The 15,690-nt window shown below is 44.2% G+C and overlaps 1 protein-coding gene and 2 non-coding genes across 3 annotated transcripts in view; 2 read left to right on the forward strand and 1 right to left on the reverse strand.

Moving 5' to 3' along the window:
- Positions 1–15,690, forward strand: part of LOC137310548 (zinc finger protein 271-like) — a 342,914-nt gene that overhangs the window by 76,081 nt on the left and 251,143 nt on the right. The gene's annotated exons all lie outside the window — the stretch shown is intronic.
- On the reverse strand, positions 9,798–9,882 carry trnak-uuu (transfer RNA lysine (anticodon UUU)). The gene is given in 2 exon segments: positions 9,798–9,833; positions 9,846–9,882. It is a non-coding gene; the product is annotated as a tRNA-Lys (tRNA).
- trnaw-cca (transfer RNA tryptophan (anticodon CCA)) lies at positions 15,487–15,558 on the forward strand. The gene has a single exon. It is a non-coding gene; the product is annotated as a tRNA-Trp (tRNA).

The raw sequence follows: 15,690 nt of genomic DNA on the forward strand, positions 1-15,690 counted from the left end.
GGTGAAAAATTATTTAGGAAGATGCTGGGAGTTGAACCCAGGACCTCAACACATGCAAAACATGCGCTCTATCACTGAACTAAATCCCCAGATCACAAAACCCTCTAACCAAGGAAAGAAGAACTGATTGTCCTCATTTTATGAGGCCACCCGTGGTGGGTGTGCACTGCACTCACTGCATTTTACTGGAGAAATAATCAATTTATATTATGTAACTATCCTCCACTCACTGCATTTTACTGGAAAAATAATCAATTTATATTATGTAACTATCCCCCACTCACTGCATTTTACTGGAGAAATAATCAATTTATATTATGTAACTATCCCCCACTCACTGCATTTTACTGGAGAAATAATCAATTTATATTATGTAACTATCCCCCACTCACTGCATTTTAATGGAGAAATAATCAATTTATATTATGTAACTATCCCCCACTCACTGCATTTTAATGGAGAAATAATCAATTTATATTATGTAACTATCCTCCACTCACTGCATTTTACTGGAGAAATAATCAATTTATATTATGTAACTATCCCCCACCAGGTTTCAGCTGTTGTCAGAAATAGTCCCTTCGTGGTCGCCAATTGTAGGATTTAAACCACTATTTTCAGGATTATAATCTAATCCAATCTCAGGACTGGTTCCTGACAACAACAAGATCACCACTGGTACTGGTATTACGGTTAAAGGTAAAACCGATTTATTAATCACATCACAATTAGTGCAAAAAGGTGATACTGAACAAAGAGAAATAGTGAGTGTTCCTTGAAACCTCGGGAGTGTCCCTCCAAGTGACTACGGTGCGGTCTCTCTCTCTCTCTCTGTCCCTCCAAGTGACTACGGTGCGGTCTCTCTCTCTCTCTCTCTCCATCCCTGCAAGTGACTACGGTGCGGTCTCTCTCTCTCTCTCTCTCCATCCCTGCAAGTGACTACGGTGCGGTCCCTCTCTCTCTCTATCCCTCCAAGTGACTACGGTGCGGTCTCTCTCTCTCTCTCTCTCTATCCCTCCAAGTGACTACGGTGCGGTCTCTCTCTCTCTGTCCCTCCAAGTGACTGCGGTGCGGTCTCTCTCTCTCTCTCTGTCCCTCCAAGTGACTACGCTGAGGTCTCTCTCTCTCTCTCTCTATCCCTCCAAGTGACTACGGTGCGGTCTCTCTCTCTCTCTCTGTCCCTCCAAGTGACTACGGTGTGGTCTCTCTCTCTCTATCCCTCCAAGTGACTACGGTGCGGTCTCTCTCTCTCTCTATCCCTCCAAGTGACTACGGTGCGGTCTCTCTCTCTCTCTCTCTCTATCCCTCCAAGTGACTACAGTGCGGTCTCTCTCTCTCTCTCTCTGTCCCTCCAAGTGACTACGGTGCGGTCTCTCTCTCTCTCTCTCTCTGTCCCTCCAAGTGACTACGGTGCGGTCTCTCTCTCTCTGTCCCTCCAAGTGACTACGGTGCGGTCTCTCTCTCTCTCTCTCTGTCCCTCCAAGTGACGACGGTGCGGTCTCTCTCTCTCTCTCTCTATCCCTCCAAGTGACTACGGTGCGGTCTCTCTCTCTCTCTCTCTCTGTCCCTCCAAGTGACTACGGTGCGGTCTCTCTCTCTCTCTCTCTCTGTCCCTCCAAGTGACTACGGTGCGGTCTCTCTCTCTCTATGTCTCTTGCTGTGATCTGTTGACTGAAAAGTTCTCTTCTTCCTTGCCAGAATCTTGTGCGCCTTCCTCAGCTTTTGAGGTCTCTTCTTATTCCCTTTTTCAGTTTATGAGCAGTTCACTCTCACATCCACATCTCTCAGCCTGACCATTATTCATGTCTCTCAACCTTCAGAAGTTACATTCCAAGCATAACTCCTGGTACCATCCGTGCCTTGTTGTTACAGACTTAACAGAACCTTATTTAGAGTTTACATTGCGAGCCTTCACAGAACCGTTTGTATAAACAGACTTCTGCTCACTGGCTTGTGGAGGCTCGAGATAGAGAGGCCTGAGCCTGAGTGACTCCTTGATTTAATGAACCTTCAGTCCCTTTATCTACATGTCTTTTAGACATTATGCTATTACAGCACATTCCTCCCTGAGGTCTGTTAATTCCCACTTTACTGTTGTCAGCATCCTTTTAGTTTTAACTGCAAACTTGACTATAATAACCATCATGCATCCTTCTCGGCCCACCAGCACTTTCTTATTGAACACACGTTACATGGTTCATTCTATATTAATACACAGTACAGTTTACATTTATAGATACATAGATTCACAGTACATTTTGTTCTACTTCTACTATTGATTATAATTATCCTAAATTCTATCTGTTAATGGGTTAATCCTTACACGTTGTTCTTCCTGACTCTAAACACCATAGTTCAGTCCTGGATGTGATTAACTGCAGAATCCAACCCCTGCAGTCACTTGTGAACTCGCTGGTGTCTCAGCACATGTGATGACTGAGTGAATCCCTTCCCACACACGGAGCAGGTGAACAGTCTATCCACAATGTGCGTGAGTTGATGTGTCAGCAGTTCATTTCTGCTTTTAAAGCTCTTCTCAAAGTTACTGCATTAAAAGGTCACTCAATAGTGTGAACAAGTTGATGTCTCAGAAGGTGAGATGAATTCGTGAATCCCTTCCCACACATGGAGCAGGTGAACAGTCTCTCCCCAGTGTCAGTGTGTTGGTGTTTCAGATCATTTGTTTTAAAGCCCTTCTCACAGTCAGAACATTTCAGAGGTCTCTTATCAGAGTGAACTCGCTGGTGTCTCAGCAGGTGTGATGACCGAGTAAATCTCTTCTTGCACAGGGAGCAGGTGAACGGCCTCTCCCCGACGTGAGTGTGTCGATGTCTTCACAATTTGTATCTGCATTTAGAGCTCTTCGTGCAGTCAGAACATTCAAAAGGAGTTGGTTTGGGTGCAAAGTAGACAGATTCCCACGAGGAGGAAAGGAACAGCATCCAAAGCTAGAGCTCCCTGGATGACTGAAGATATTGAGATCACCATTTCTCCTTCATTTACAGACGCTCCCTGACCGATCACCATTTCTCCTTCATTTACAGACGCTCCCTGACCAATCGCCATTTCTCCTTCATTTACAGACGCTCCCTGACCGATCACCATTTCCCCTTCATTTATAGACGCTCCCTGATCGATCACCATTTCCCCTTCATTTACAGACGCTCCCTGACCAATCGCCATTTCTCCTTCATTTACAGACGCTCCCTGACCAATCGCCATTTCTCCTTCATTTACAGACGCTCCCTGACCAATCGCCATTTCTCCTTCATTTACAGACGCTCCCTGACCGATCACCATTTCTCCTTCATTTACAGACGCTCCCTGACCGATCACCATTTCTCCTTCATTTACAGACGCTCCCTGACCGATCCCCATTCCCCCTTCATTTCCCGGCGGGTAGTGAGGGGGGGATAATGTTCACTGTTTTATATTCGGGTCTGGGGCCGCACTCGGGGTTTGTGAAGCCTGAGCCTGGGCCTGAGCCCGGACCCGGGCCCCGGGGTTTATTGAGCCTCTTGCTCCGATCCTCTGACCTGCACCGAACGCGCTCCTCCCGCAGCCTCGACTGGCCGCGCATGCTCAGGACACACTGCCCGATAATGAGTCACTACTGCGCCTGTGCACTGGGCTCCACTGATTCAGATAGGGCACAATCTGAACCGCGCTGCATGCTGGGTGATACATCCGCCATTGATGATCTTAATATCTGGACGAAAAACAAAAACATTAGAAGCAGGGAGAGCGCGTTTGGACCAAGGATAATAAAATAAACGGAAACCCCAGCGCTTCGAGCCATTAAAACCGGCACAAACACACAGCATAGAAGCCCCCCCGCCGTCCACCTCGAAATTGGTGAACGCCAGAAAAAAATTTTCAGTGAGTTTTATTAATTTCGTTTTATTAAATGTTGCAACTGAAGGGTTCAATGAATGTTTATTTTCCAAATGCACCTCGGGACCGCCAGTCTCACCATTAATCCCGCCCTGGCGATTAAGGAGAGTTCCGGACCAATAGGAGGAGTGGAAATTTATCGGCAGTTCATATAACTCGTGGGGTGTTGCAGGGATCAGTGCTGTGGCCTCAATTATTTACAATGTATATCAATGACGTGGATGAAGGAACAGAGTGTCTTGTGGCCAGATTTGCTGGTGATACAAAGATAGGTGGAAAAGCAAGTTGCAATGAGGACACAACGTGTCTGCGAGGGGATGTTGCCTGGTTAAGCGAATGGGCAAAAAATTGGCAGATTGAATATAAGGTGGGAAAATGTGAAGTCATCCACTTTGGGAGGAAAAAAAATTTGCTTTTTTATTTGAATGGAGAAATACTACAAAATGTTGCAGTACGGAGGGATCTGGGTTTCCTCGTGCAAGAAAGACAAAATTCAACATACAGGTGCAGCAGGTAATCCGGAAGGCAAACGGAACATTGGCTTTTATGTCCAGGGGGATGGAGCATAAAATCAGTGAAGTCATGCTACAAATGTACAGGGTGCTGGTGAGACCACAACTGGAGTACTGCACACAGTTCTAAAGAAGGACATACTTGCATTTGAGGCAGTTCAGAGAAGGTTCACGAGGTTGATTCCGGGTATGGAAGGGTTGTCTTATGATGAAAGATTGAACAGGCTGGGTCTATACTCAATGGAGTTTAGATGAATGAGAGGAGATCTTATTGAAACAGACAAGATTCTGAGGAGACTCGATAGCGAAGATGCTGAGAGGATGTTACCCCTCATGGGGGAATCTAAAACTAGGGGGCATAGTCTCAGAATAAGGGGTCACCCGTTTAAGACAGAAATGAGGAGGAATTTCTTCTCCCAGAGCGTCATGAGTCTTTTGCAATTCTTTACCCCAAAAAGCTGTGGAGGCTGAGTCATTGAATACATTCAAGTCTGAGTTAGACAAATTTTTGATCAGCAAGGGAGTCAAAGGATATGGGGAAAGGGCGGGAAAGTGGAGCTGAGGTAAAAATCAAATCAGCCATGATCTCATTAAATGGCGGAGCAGGCTCGAGGGGCCGAATGGCCTACTCCTGCTCCTATCTCTTATGGTCTTATGGTAAATTGACTGGAGGGATGTGCGGACAGTTGGTCCTCCAACCAATCGGAGTGTGTGAGGGGCGGGAGTTGCGCCACTGGATGGGCAGTTCTAAGTCCAGATATCCGTCATTGTCTGAAGCATCATTTTTTAAAATGAATTTATCTTAAGCTCCAGGAGAAAACTCGACCTTTCTGTTGTGGCTTGAAACAGATGAAACCAGATGAGGTGAAGCAAACATTTCAACATATGTTAGAAAAACACATTAATTAAGAACAGCCAACATGGATTAATTGAGATATCTCAATTCTACTGATAAAGGGAATGTAGTGGATGTTGTGTTGATGGATTGTGAAAAGGTGTTTGATAAGATGACGGACAGGAGGCTTGTTGATAAAATTAATACCCACGGTATTAAAATTAATGAGGCAGTGTGGATAGGAAGTTGTGTAAAGGGCAGGAAACAGAGAGTAGCGGTTAATGGATGTTCTTCAGACTGGAGGGATGTAAACAGTGGTGTCCCCCAGGGTCAGTGTTGGGACCATTGCTCTTCTCAATATAGAGAATGATCTGAGCTTGGGTATGTGGGACACATGGTGAAAATCTCTAGATGACGCCAACATTGGCAGCGTGGGGAACTGGGAAGAGGAGTCAGTGACTTCATTGTGACGTCCACAGGTTCGTAAACAGGCAGGTGAAAATTTAATGCAGAGAAATGTGACGTGATACATTTTTAGAGGAAGAAAATGAGATGAAATATACACGAAATAGTCAAAGTTTAAAATTAGAGGAGCAGAGAGACTTCGGGATGGCAGGTTCTAAATAATGCATTGTCATATTAATTAACAAGTCTGAGAGTCAGCAACTTTAATACCTCATTAAGAAATATATGAGCAAATTCTCTTTCCTGTACTGTACCAGAGTAAACATGCCAGTCCCCCGTGTACACGAGATGATCCCGCTGGATGGAACCTCAGGCACCCTGAGCTTGATCTCGGGTGTCTCCAGTCCTGACTGCCCCTTACATCAGTATCCCGTCACTTTTATACACTGTTGTGATCCATCTGTGTCACTGGAGCTGGAACTTCCCCAGTCTGTGGTTTACAAGGACGCATTGCTTGGTTCCCAGCAGTTATTTATCTTCAGTAGCGTTCTCATGATCACTGAACTACCCTACTTACCGTTAATTAGACTCACAGAATCAAAGAAATTTATGGCACAGAAAGAGGCCATTCGGCCCATCGCGTCTGTGCCGGCCGAAAAAGAGCTATCCAGCTTAATCCCACTTTCCAGCTCTTGGCCCACAGCCTTGTAGCTTCCAGCACTTCAAGTATTCCTAAAATGCGATGAGGGTGTCCGCCTCAACCACCCTTTCAGGCAGTCAGTTCCAGACCCCCACAACCCTTTGGTGAAATAATTTCTCCTCAGTTCCCCATTAAACCTTCTACCAATCACTTTAAATCTATGCCCCTGGTTATTAACCTCTCTGCTAAGAGAAGTGGGTCCTTCCAATCCATGCTATCTGGGACCCTCATAATTTTGTTCACCTCAATTAAATCTGCCTTCAGTCTCCTCTGTTCCAAAGAAAACAACCCCAGCCTATCCAATCTTTCCTCATAGCTAAAATTCCACAGTCCAGGCAACATCCTTGTAAAACTTTCTTGCCTTGTGTATAAAATGTCTGCTATTTGGAAGTCGTGACATTGATCAAAGTCCGCGTTACATTTTCTTGCCATTTGTGTCAAGATTTGGAAAAGATCTGCTGCCTGACACTTTAAATGTTGCTGACCTTTAACTGTAGCTCACAGTGTCTGAACAGTCACTGTTATCATCAGCCTTTTGTGTATTTCCTGGTGCTCCATCTCCTTAACACACTAGCTGATCACAGCATCGTTTCCTTCAAATTGAATTCCACTGTGAAAAAATGCACAATTTCAAAGTTAAGCAACGTGTGCAGGATTGGAAGGAGAGTGCGAGAGGAGATAATTGGTTTGGATCAGTGATCTCTTGAGCATTAAGACATTCATTATCTGAAAGAAGCACGGAGATGAGATTTCTGTCTATATTTATCAATATATTTATCAAAAAGATCCTTTTGTCTATTCATCCTGCTATCGACAAAATCCTTCGCCTCTCAATGACCAGAATCTTTCTTTCCAACTCCTTGCTCTGCAGGGAAGTCTTGGTTTCATTAATTCTCCATGTTAGCAGCAAACATCTAATTCACCTGGCAGATCTGGCCATGGCTTCTAGTCATAAGTCATCCCTTCGTGTTGACACCATGTTTGCAACTCAAGATAAGCTGCTTTATGTTCATGGAATTCATTCGAGTCAGTTTTCTAGATCAATATGTCGAGGAATCAACAAGGGAACAGGCTATTTTAGATCTAGTATTGTGTAATGAAACAGGGTTAATTGGTAATTTTATAGTAGATGATCCTCTGGGGAAGAATGATCATAATATGGTAGAATTTGATATTGAGTTTGAGAGTGCTGTCGTTAAGTCCGAAACTAGGGTCTTAAATTTGAACAAAACCAATTACGTAGTTATGAGGGGTGAGTTGGCTAAGGTAGTTTGGGAAATGAGATTAAAAATATGATCATAGATAAGCAATGGCGAACATTTAAAGAAATAATTCATTATTCCAAAACAAAATTACATTCCCTTGAGGATTAAAAGCTCCACCGGAAAAGTGGTCCAACCTTGGTTAACTGGAGAAATTAATGATAGTATTAGGTTAAAAGAGGCTTACAATGTTGCCAAAAAGAATAGTAAGCCTGAGGATTAGGAGAGTTTGAGAAATCAGCAAAGGATGACGAAGAAATTGCTAAAATGGGAGAAAATAGAACCAGCAAGAAATATAAGAATGGATTGTAAGAGCTTCTACAAGTGTGTATAAAGGAAGGGATTAGCGAAAGTAAACATGGGTCCATTGGAGACAGAGACAGGAGAATTTATAATGGAGAATAAGGAAATGGCAGAGACATTTAACAAGTATTTTGTATCTGTCTTCACAGTAGAAGACACAAAAATCATACCAGAAGTATTGGGGAACCAAGGTTCTAATGAGAGTGAGGAACCTAAAACAATTAAGATTAGTAAAGAAAAAGGAGGAATTAATGGGACTAAAAGCTGACAAATTCATTGGCCCTGATGGCCTACATCCTAGGGTTTAAAAAGAGGTGACTGCAGAGAAAGTGGACGCACTGGTTTTATCTTCCAGAGTTCCCATGATTCTAGAAAGGTCCCCATGGATTGGAGGATACCAAATGTAACCCCTCTATTCAAGAAAGAAAGAGGGAGAGAGAAAACAGGGAACGACAGGCCCTTTAGCCTGACAATAGTAGGAGGGAAATTGCGAGAATCTATGACTAGGGAGGTGGTAAAAGGGCACTTAGAAAATCATATTATGATTAGGCACATGCAACTCGGTTTTTTGAAAGGGAAATCGTGTTTGACAAATCTATTAGAGGTTTTGAGTGTTCAGATAGCAGGGTAGATAAGGGAGAACCAGTGGATATAGAATATTTGGATTTTCAAAAGGCATTCGATAAGGTGCCACACAAAAGTTTGTTAAACAAGATTAGGGCTCATGGGATTCTGGGTAATATATTAGCCTGGATTGGGGATTTGATGACGTACAGAAAACAGGAAGTCGGAATAAACAGGTCATTTTGGGGTTGGCAGGTTGTAACTAGTGGGGTGCCGTGAAGATCAGTGCTTGGGCCTCAGATATTTACAATCTATATTAATGACTTAGATGAGGGGACCGAGTGTAATGTATCCAGGTTTGCTGATGAGAGAAAATTGGTGGGAAAGTAAGCTGTGAGGAGGACGCAAAGAGGATGCAAAGTGATACAGACAGGTTAAGTGAGTGGGCTAGAAGTTGGCAAATGAAGCATAAAGTGGGGAAATGTGAGGTGATTCACTTTGGTAGGAAGAATAGAAAAGCAGAATATCTTTTAAAAGATGAGAGACCAAGAAATGTGGGTATTCAGTGGGATTTGTGTGTCCTTGTACATGGATCAGAGAAAGTTAACATGCAGGTGCAACAAGCAATTAGGAAAGCAAATGGTGTGTTGGCCTTTATTGCGAGGTGGTTGGAGAACAAGGATAAGGAAGTCTTGCTGTAATTATATAGGGCTTTGGTGAGACCGCATCTGGAGTACTGTGTAGAGTTTTGATCTCCTTACCTGCGGAACGATACACTTGCCTTAGAGTGGGTGCAACAAAGGTTCACTAGATTGATTCCTGGGATGAGAGGGTTGTCCTGTGAGGAGAGATTGAGCAGAATGGGCCTATATTCTCTGCAGTTTACAATAATGAGGTGATCTCATTGAAACATGGAAAATTCTTGGAGGGCTTGACAGTGTAAATGCTGGGATGCTGTTTCCCCTAGCTGGAGAGTCCAGAATTAATGGTTATAATCCCAAGATAAGGGGCCGGCCATTTGGTACAGAGATGAGGAATAATTTCTTCACTGAGAGGGTTGTGAACCATTGGAATTCTCTCCCCCAGAGGGCTGTGGATGCTGAGCCATTGAATAGATTCAAAACTGAGATCGATAGATTTTTGGACACGAAGGAACTCAAGGGATATGGGGAGAGGTCGGGAAAGTGGAGTTGAGGTCGAAGATCAGGGATGACTGATCAAATGGTGGAGCAGGCTCGAGGGACTGAATGGCCAACTCTTGCTCCTTTTGCTGATGTTGGTCCGCTGAAAAAGCAGAACTTGCCAGCTGTTTTAAAACTTTTAGCCTGAACAGGGACTTGAACCCTGGACCCTCAGATCACTACCTATTTTAAAAGTCTGATGCTCTACCGACTGAGCTATCCAGGCTGGCTATAAGATTGGTTTCCATCATACAGATTCATGGTGGGACTCAGAATTATCCCTGTCAATGTCGAATTCGGGGGAGTATCTCTTTTTTTTCCAATTTTCAGCAACGTGTTGAGGAGAATCCTTGTTTCTGTTGAACATGATGTTGGAAACATGGACAGCGAACTCTTGAGTTTACAAATCTTCTTGTTTGTACAAAATGTCTTGTCATTCGTTAGCAGCAATAAAAAATACACTTTACCCAATGGCTCAAAAGTTAAACTTGTTCCACACGGGAGCTGGAAAAGGCCTCTCGACATTTCAGCCGATCAACAATTGAAAGCTGAATAATTTCACCCGTTGCACCGTGACACCAGGCAGCAGATTTGCCTCCCGAATTTTCCCTACACGACACTTCAAACCGATGAATCTCTGCTTCACGGAAAGAAGAATTGTGTGTTTGGTTCTTTAGATTTAAAGATGTCGTGCCGGCCGCTTTACCATTTCAGCTCTCGCCAATCGCCCCCTCTCCCTCCTATAAACAAATAAACTCTCACCTGCTATTGCAAGACGGGAGGTCAGAGGAGCCTCAGTGCCCACATGGGGACATGAAGAAGTCGGTGTGTTATGGAACCGGTTGTACCTTGAACTCCAGTCAAAATGTTTCGAAGTTTCAACTACTTTAGATGGCGCTGGAGCTCACAACCCCAGCATTTCTCGAGTGTATAATTATTGTAGAAATAACGCGCGCTGACCGATTGCTCCACTGGAGCCGCGCACGGTCTGTGTCCCCAGTGCTCCCATCAAACAGCTTCATCCTCGGTCTCTCAATTATCACTTCCTGATCTTTCCCACACAGAAGCCTCCAACCAAGAGGCGATTCGTTGAACATCCGCAGTGGCCTTTAAAAGCCGTGGAATCTGAAACAAAACTCCAGACGATAAGAACTTTTAATTATATTATTATTAACTTAAGGACAATTATTTTCATGGTACTTTAAGGAAGATTTGGGTAAAGTGGGAGCTGAAACGAAGAAACTCTCTCTGGGCTGCCGGTGATTGGAGAGATGGGCGTTATTTCATTTGAAAATCGAGGTTCGGAACTTCCTGATGGAGAAGTGTGAGAGAAGATTGTGGTTAGTGGCAGTTGCCGGGGAGATCCAGAGGAGAGGGAGAAAAGTCAAAGTCACAGCTGTGACAGCTCAAGTGCTCTGCTTATCTGTAATATTTAGAAAGTAATGTACAGTACAGGGCAAACCGATTTGGTATCAGTTAGCAAAAATATTAAAAGACACGGGTTTAAAGGCGAATTTGTGAAGAGGGAACGGATTTAACCGCCAGACCAAAATCATTCCACATGAATCTGAAGCATCTTGGGGAAAACGGCAGTGCGAACTGTTCTGTTCGTGTCATGACTTGAAAGACGCTCCAATTACCGACAGTATCTTTGAACGAGTTGTGCAGCAAAACCGCGATAGAAGCCGCTTTGCACTCGTCAAACGTGTTGGTGACGATATTGAAACATAGGAACAGGAGTAGGCCATTCAGCCCCTCGTGTCTGCTCCGCCATTAAATAAGATCATGGCTGATCTGTGATCTAACTCCATATACCTGCCTTTGGCCCATATCCCTTAATACCTTTGGTTGCCAAAAAGCTATCTGTCTCACATTTAAATTTAGCAATTGAGCTAGTATCAATTGCCGTTTGCGGAAGAGAGTTCCAAACTTCTACCACCCTTCGTGTGTAGAAATGTTTTCTAATCTCACTCCTGAAAGGTCTGGCTCTAATATTTAGACTGTGCCCCCTACTCCTAGAATCCCCAACCAGCGGAAATAGTTTCTCTCTATCCACCCTATCTGTTCCCCTTAATATCTTATAAACTTCGATCAGATCACCCCTTAACCTTCGAAACTCCAGAGAATACAACCCCAATTTGTGTAATCTCTCCTCGTAACTTAACCCTTGAAGTCCGGGTATCATTCTAGTAAACCTACGCTGCACTCCCTCCAAGGCCATTATGTCCTTCCGAAGGTGCGGTGCCCAGAACTGCTCACAGTACTCCAGGTGCGGTCTAACCATGTTTTTGTATCGCTGCAGCATAACTTCTGCCCCCTTGTACTCTAGTCCTCTCGATGTAAAGGCCAGCATTTCATTAGCCTTCTTGATTATTTTCTGCACCTGTTCATGACACTTCAACGGTCGATGTACCTGAACCCCTAAGTCCCTTTGGACATCCACTGTTTTTACCTTTTTACCATTTAGAAAGTACCCTGTTCTCTCCTTTTTTGATCCAAAGTGGATGACCTCACATTTGCCTACATTGAATTCCATTTGTCACAGTTTTGCCCATTCACCTAATCTATCAAAATCCCTTTGTAATTTTATATTTTCATCTACACTGCTTACAATGCCAGCAATCTTTATGTCATCGGCAAACTTAGATATGAGACTTTCTATGCCTTCATCCAAGTCGTTAATAAATATTGTGAATAATTGAGGCCCCAAGACAGATCCCTGCGGGACTCCACTAGTCACATCCTGCCAATGTGAGCACCTACCCATTATCTCTACTCTCTGTCGCCTTTCGCTCAGCCAACTTCCTAACCAAGTCCGTACTTTTCTCTCGATTCCATGGGCTTCTTTCTTATCTAACAGTCTCTTACGTGGGACTTTATCAAATGCCTTTTGGAAGTCCATATAAATAACATCCGTTGACATGCCCCTTACCACTACTTTAGTCACCTCTTCAAAAAAATCAATTGGGGTTGATTCGGGTCGATTTCAATTATTTGAAATCTCACCACGTGACCCGAAAATTGATGGCAAAATCGAGTTTTTCCTGTAAGTCCTGAATTGAAGGGAAAGGCGCAACAAGCATGTTGGAAAAATGAAAAGCAGAAACTGTGGATGAAACTTGCACGACTGAAAATCCCTGTATGTTGGAAGACTCAGTCCCCAGTGATGGAGAGGATTGGGATTTCAAGCTGTCTCACAGCTCACACACACACCATTGGCTCATTTAATCACCATCAACAACTGGAATACATCAACACTTAATCTTCTATACACAAGGAAATACACACCTTTCCTATGCAATTTTTCCGCATAATTTAACCATTTTAGCCCTGGTATCATTCTGGTGAATCTGCGCTGCACCCAATATATCCTCCCTGAGGTGTGGTGCCTAGAACTGAATGCAGTGCTCCAAATGTGGTCTCAGCAGAGTTTATATAACGATTTGTGCACGTATAACCCCAGGTCCTTCTGTTCCTCCAACCCTTTTAGAATTGTGCCCTCTAGTTTATATTGCCTCTCCTCGTTTTTCCCACCGAAGTGCATCACCTCGCATTTTTCCGTGTTAAACTTCATCTGCCACGTGTCCGTCCATGCCACTGGCTTGTCCATATCCTCTTCAAGTCTATCCTCCTCACTGTTCTCTACCCTTCCAAGTTTTGTGTCATCTGCAAATTTTGATATTGTACCCTTTACTCCCAAGTCCAAGTCATTAATATCTATCAAGAAAAGTAGTGGTCCCAGCACCGACCCCTATGGAACACCATTGCCCACCTCCCTCCAGCCCGAAAATCAACCGTTCATCACAACTCTCTGTTTCTTGTCATTTAGCCAGTGCTGCATCCATGTTGCTATTGCCCCCTGTATTCAATGGGCCGTAATCTTGATAGCACGTCTGCCACGTAGCACTTTATCAAACGCTTTTTGAAAGTCCATATACACCACGTCAACTGCATTGACCTCATCTACCCTCTCTGTTACCTCATCAAACAACTCTATCAAGTTGGTTAAACACGATTGGCCTTTAACAAATCCGTGCTGGAATTCCCTAATCAATCCACACTCGTCCAAGTGACTGTTAATTCTATCCCCGATTATCATTTCCAAATCTTTCCCCATCACCGAGCTTAAACTGACTGGCCTATAGTTGCTGGGTTTATCTTTACACCCTTTTTTTGAACAAGGTTGTAACCTTTGCAATTCTCCAGTCCTCTGGCACCATTCCCATGTCGAAGGATGTCTGGAAGATTATGGACAGTATCTCTGCAATTTCCCCCTTTACTTCCCTCAGCATCCTCGGGTATATCCCATCCGGACCAGGTGACTTATCTATTTTAAGTACAGCAAGCCTTTCTAGTACCTCTTCTTTCTCATTTTTTAGCCCATCCAGTATCTTAACTATCTATTCCTTTATCGAGAATCTGGCAGCATCTTCTTCCTTGGTAAAGAACAATGCGAAGTACTCATTTAGTACCTCTGCCATGCCCACTGCCTCCATGCGTAGATCTCCTTTATGGTCCCTAATCGTCCCCGCCCCTCCTCTTACTACCCGTTTACTGTTAACATGTCTGTAGAAGACTTTTTGATTCCCTTTTATGTTTTCCGCTATTCTTATACTCTCTCTTTGCCCCTCTTATTTCCTTTTTCACTTCCCCTCTGAACTTTCTATATTCTCTCTGGTTGGCACTTGTGTTATCAACCTGACACCTGTCATACGATACTTTTTCCCGCTTCATCTTACTCTCTATTTCTCTTATTATCCAGGGAGCTCTGGCTTTAGTTGCCCGACCTTTCTACCTCGTTGGAATGTACCTTCTCTATCCCCGAATCATCTTCTTAAAAGGCGCCCACTGTCCAATTATAGTTTTGCCTGACAATCTTTAATTCCAATTTACCGGGGCCAGATCTGATCTCATCCCACTGAAATTGACCCTCCTCCAATTGAGTACTTTTACTTTAGAGTGGACAGAGTCCATTTCCATAGATAGTCTAATCCTTATGATACTGATCGCTGCTCCCTAAATGCTCCCCCACTGACACTTGCTCCACTTGGCCCGCCTCATTCCCTTGAACCAAGTCCAGCAATGCCTCCTTCCTCAGTGGGCCAGAAACGTACTGGTCGAGAAAGTTATCCTGAACACATTTCAAAAATTCTTCCCCTTCTTTGCGCCTTATATTATTGTTATCCCAGTCTATATTAGGATAGTTGAAATCACCTGTTATCACTGCTCTGTGGCTTTTGCAACTCTCTGTAATTTCCCTGCAAATTTGCTCCTCGATATCGGTCCCACCAGCTGGTGGCCGATAGAATACACCAAGAAGTGTAATCGGACCTCTATTGTTCCTTAACTCGAACTCAGTACCCAGGAGAAATCCCCTCGTTCCTGGGAACTTTGTATTAAGCAGAAGTTAGCAGCAAAAAGTGTTCGTGGTGGGACTGAGAAATGCTGAAACAGCCGGCACCCTGTAAAACAGAGCTCCAAGTGTCGGTTTAAATAAAGTCCTGAACTGACAGAGCGGCGGGCAGATGAGGATTGAATTAAATCCCAATTCACTGAATCTAAACAAGGTTTAAATAAGTGAATCTGTCAGGAGTGGGATTCCTGAGCTTGTGTGTGAGCTGAAACTGGATCGGTCCCGTTCTGTAAAGACTGAATGGCAGGCGGCTCCCAGACAGGGCTCAGGCCGGGACTGGCAGCTCTCCGCTGGGAACGGCTGGATTGGAGAGCGGGGCTCCTGCGCTGTTGCTGCTGCTGCTTCCGCCTCTTCGAGTCCCTGTGGCGGTCGGTACCGATCTCCCTCCTATGGATCCGGCTCCAGTTGCTCGCTGTGGACCTCGTGGCGCAACGGTAGCGCGTCTGACTCCAGATCAGAAGGACGCGTGTTCGAATCACGTCGGGGTCATTGCATTTTCACAACGTTTCAGTGTCACTCTGTTTTATCGCGGGGCAGTCTTTCAGGGATGGTCTGTTCACTGTGTGTAAAATAATATTTATCACAGAATGAACACACCACAGAAGGAGGCCATTCAACCCA

This window comes from Heptranchias perlo, unplaced genomic scaffold (genome assembly GCF_035084215.1).
Source record: "Heptranchias perlo isolate sHepPer1 unplaced genomic scaffold, sHepPer1.hap1 HAP1_SCAFFOLD_263, whole genome shotgun sequence".
Taxonomy (NCBI): domain Eukaryota; kingdom Metazoa; phylum Chordata; class Chondrichthyes; order Hexanchiformes; family Hexanchidae; genus Heptranchias; species Heptranchias perlo.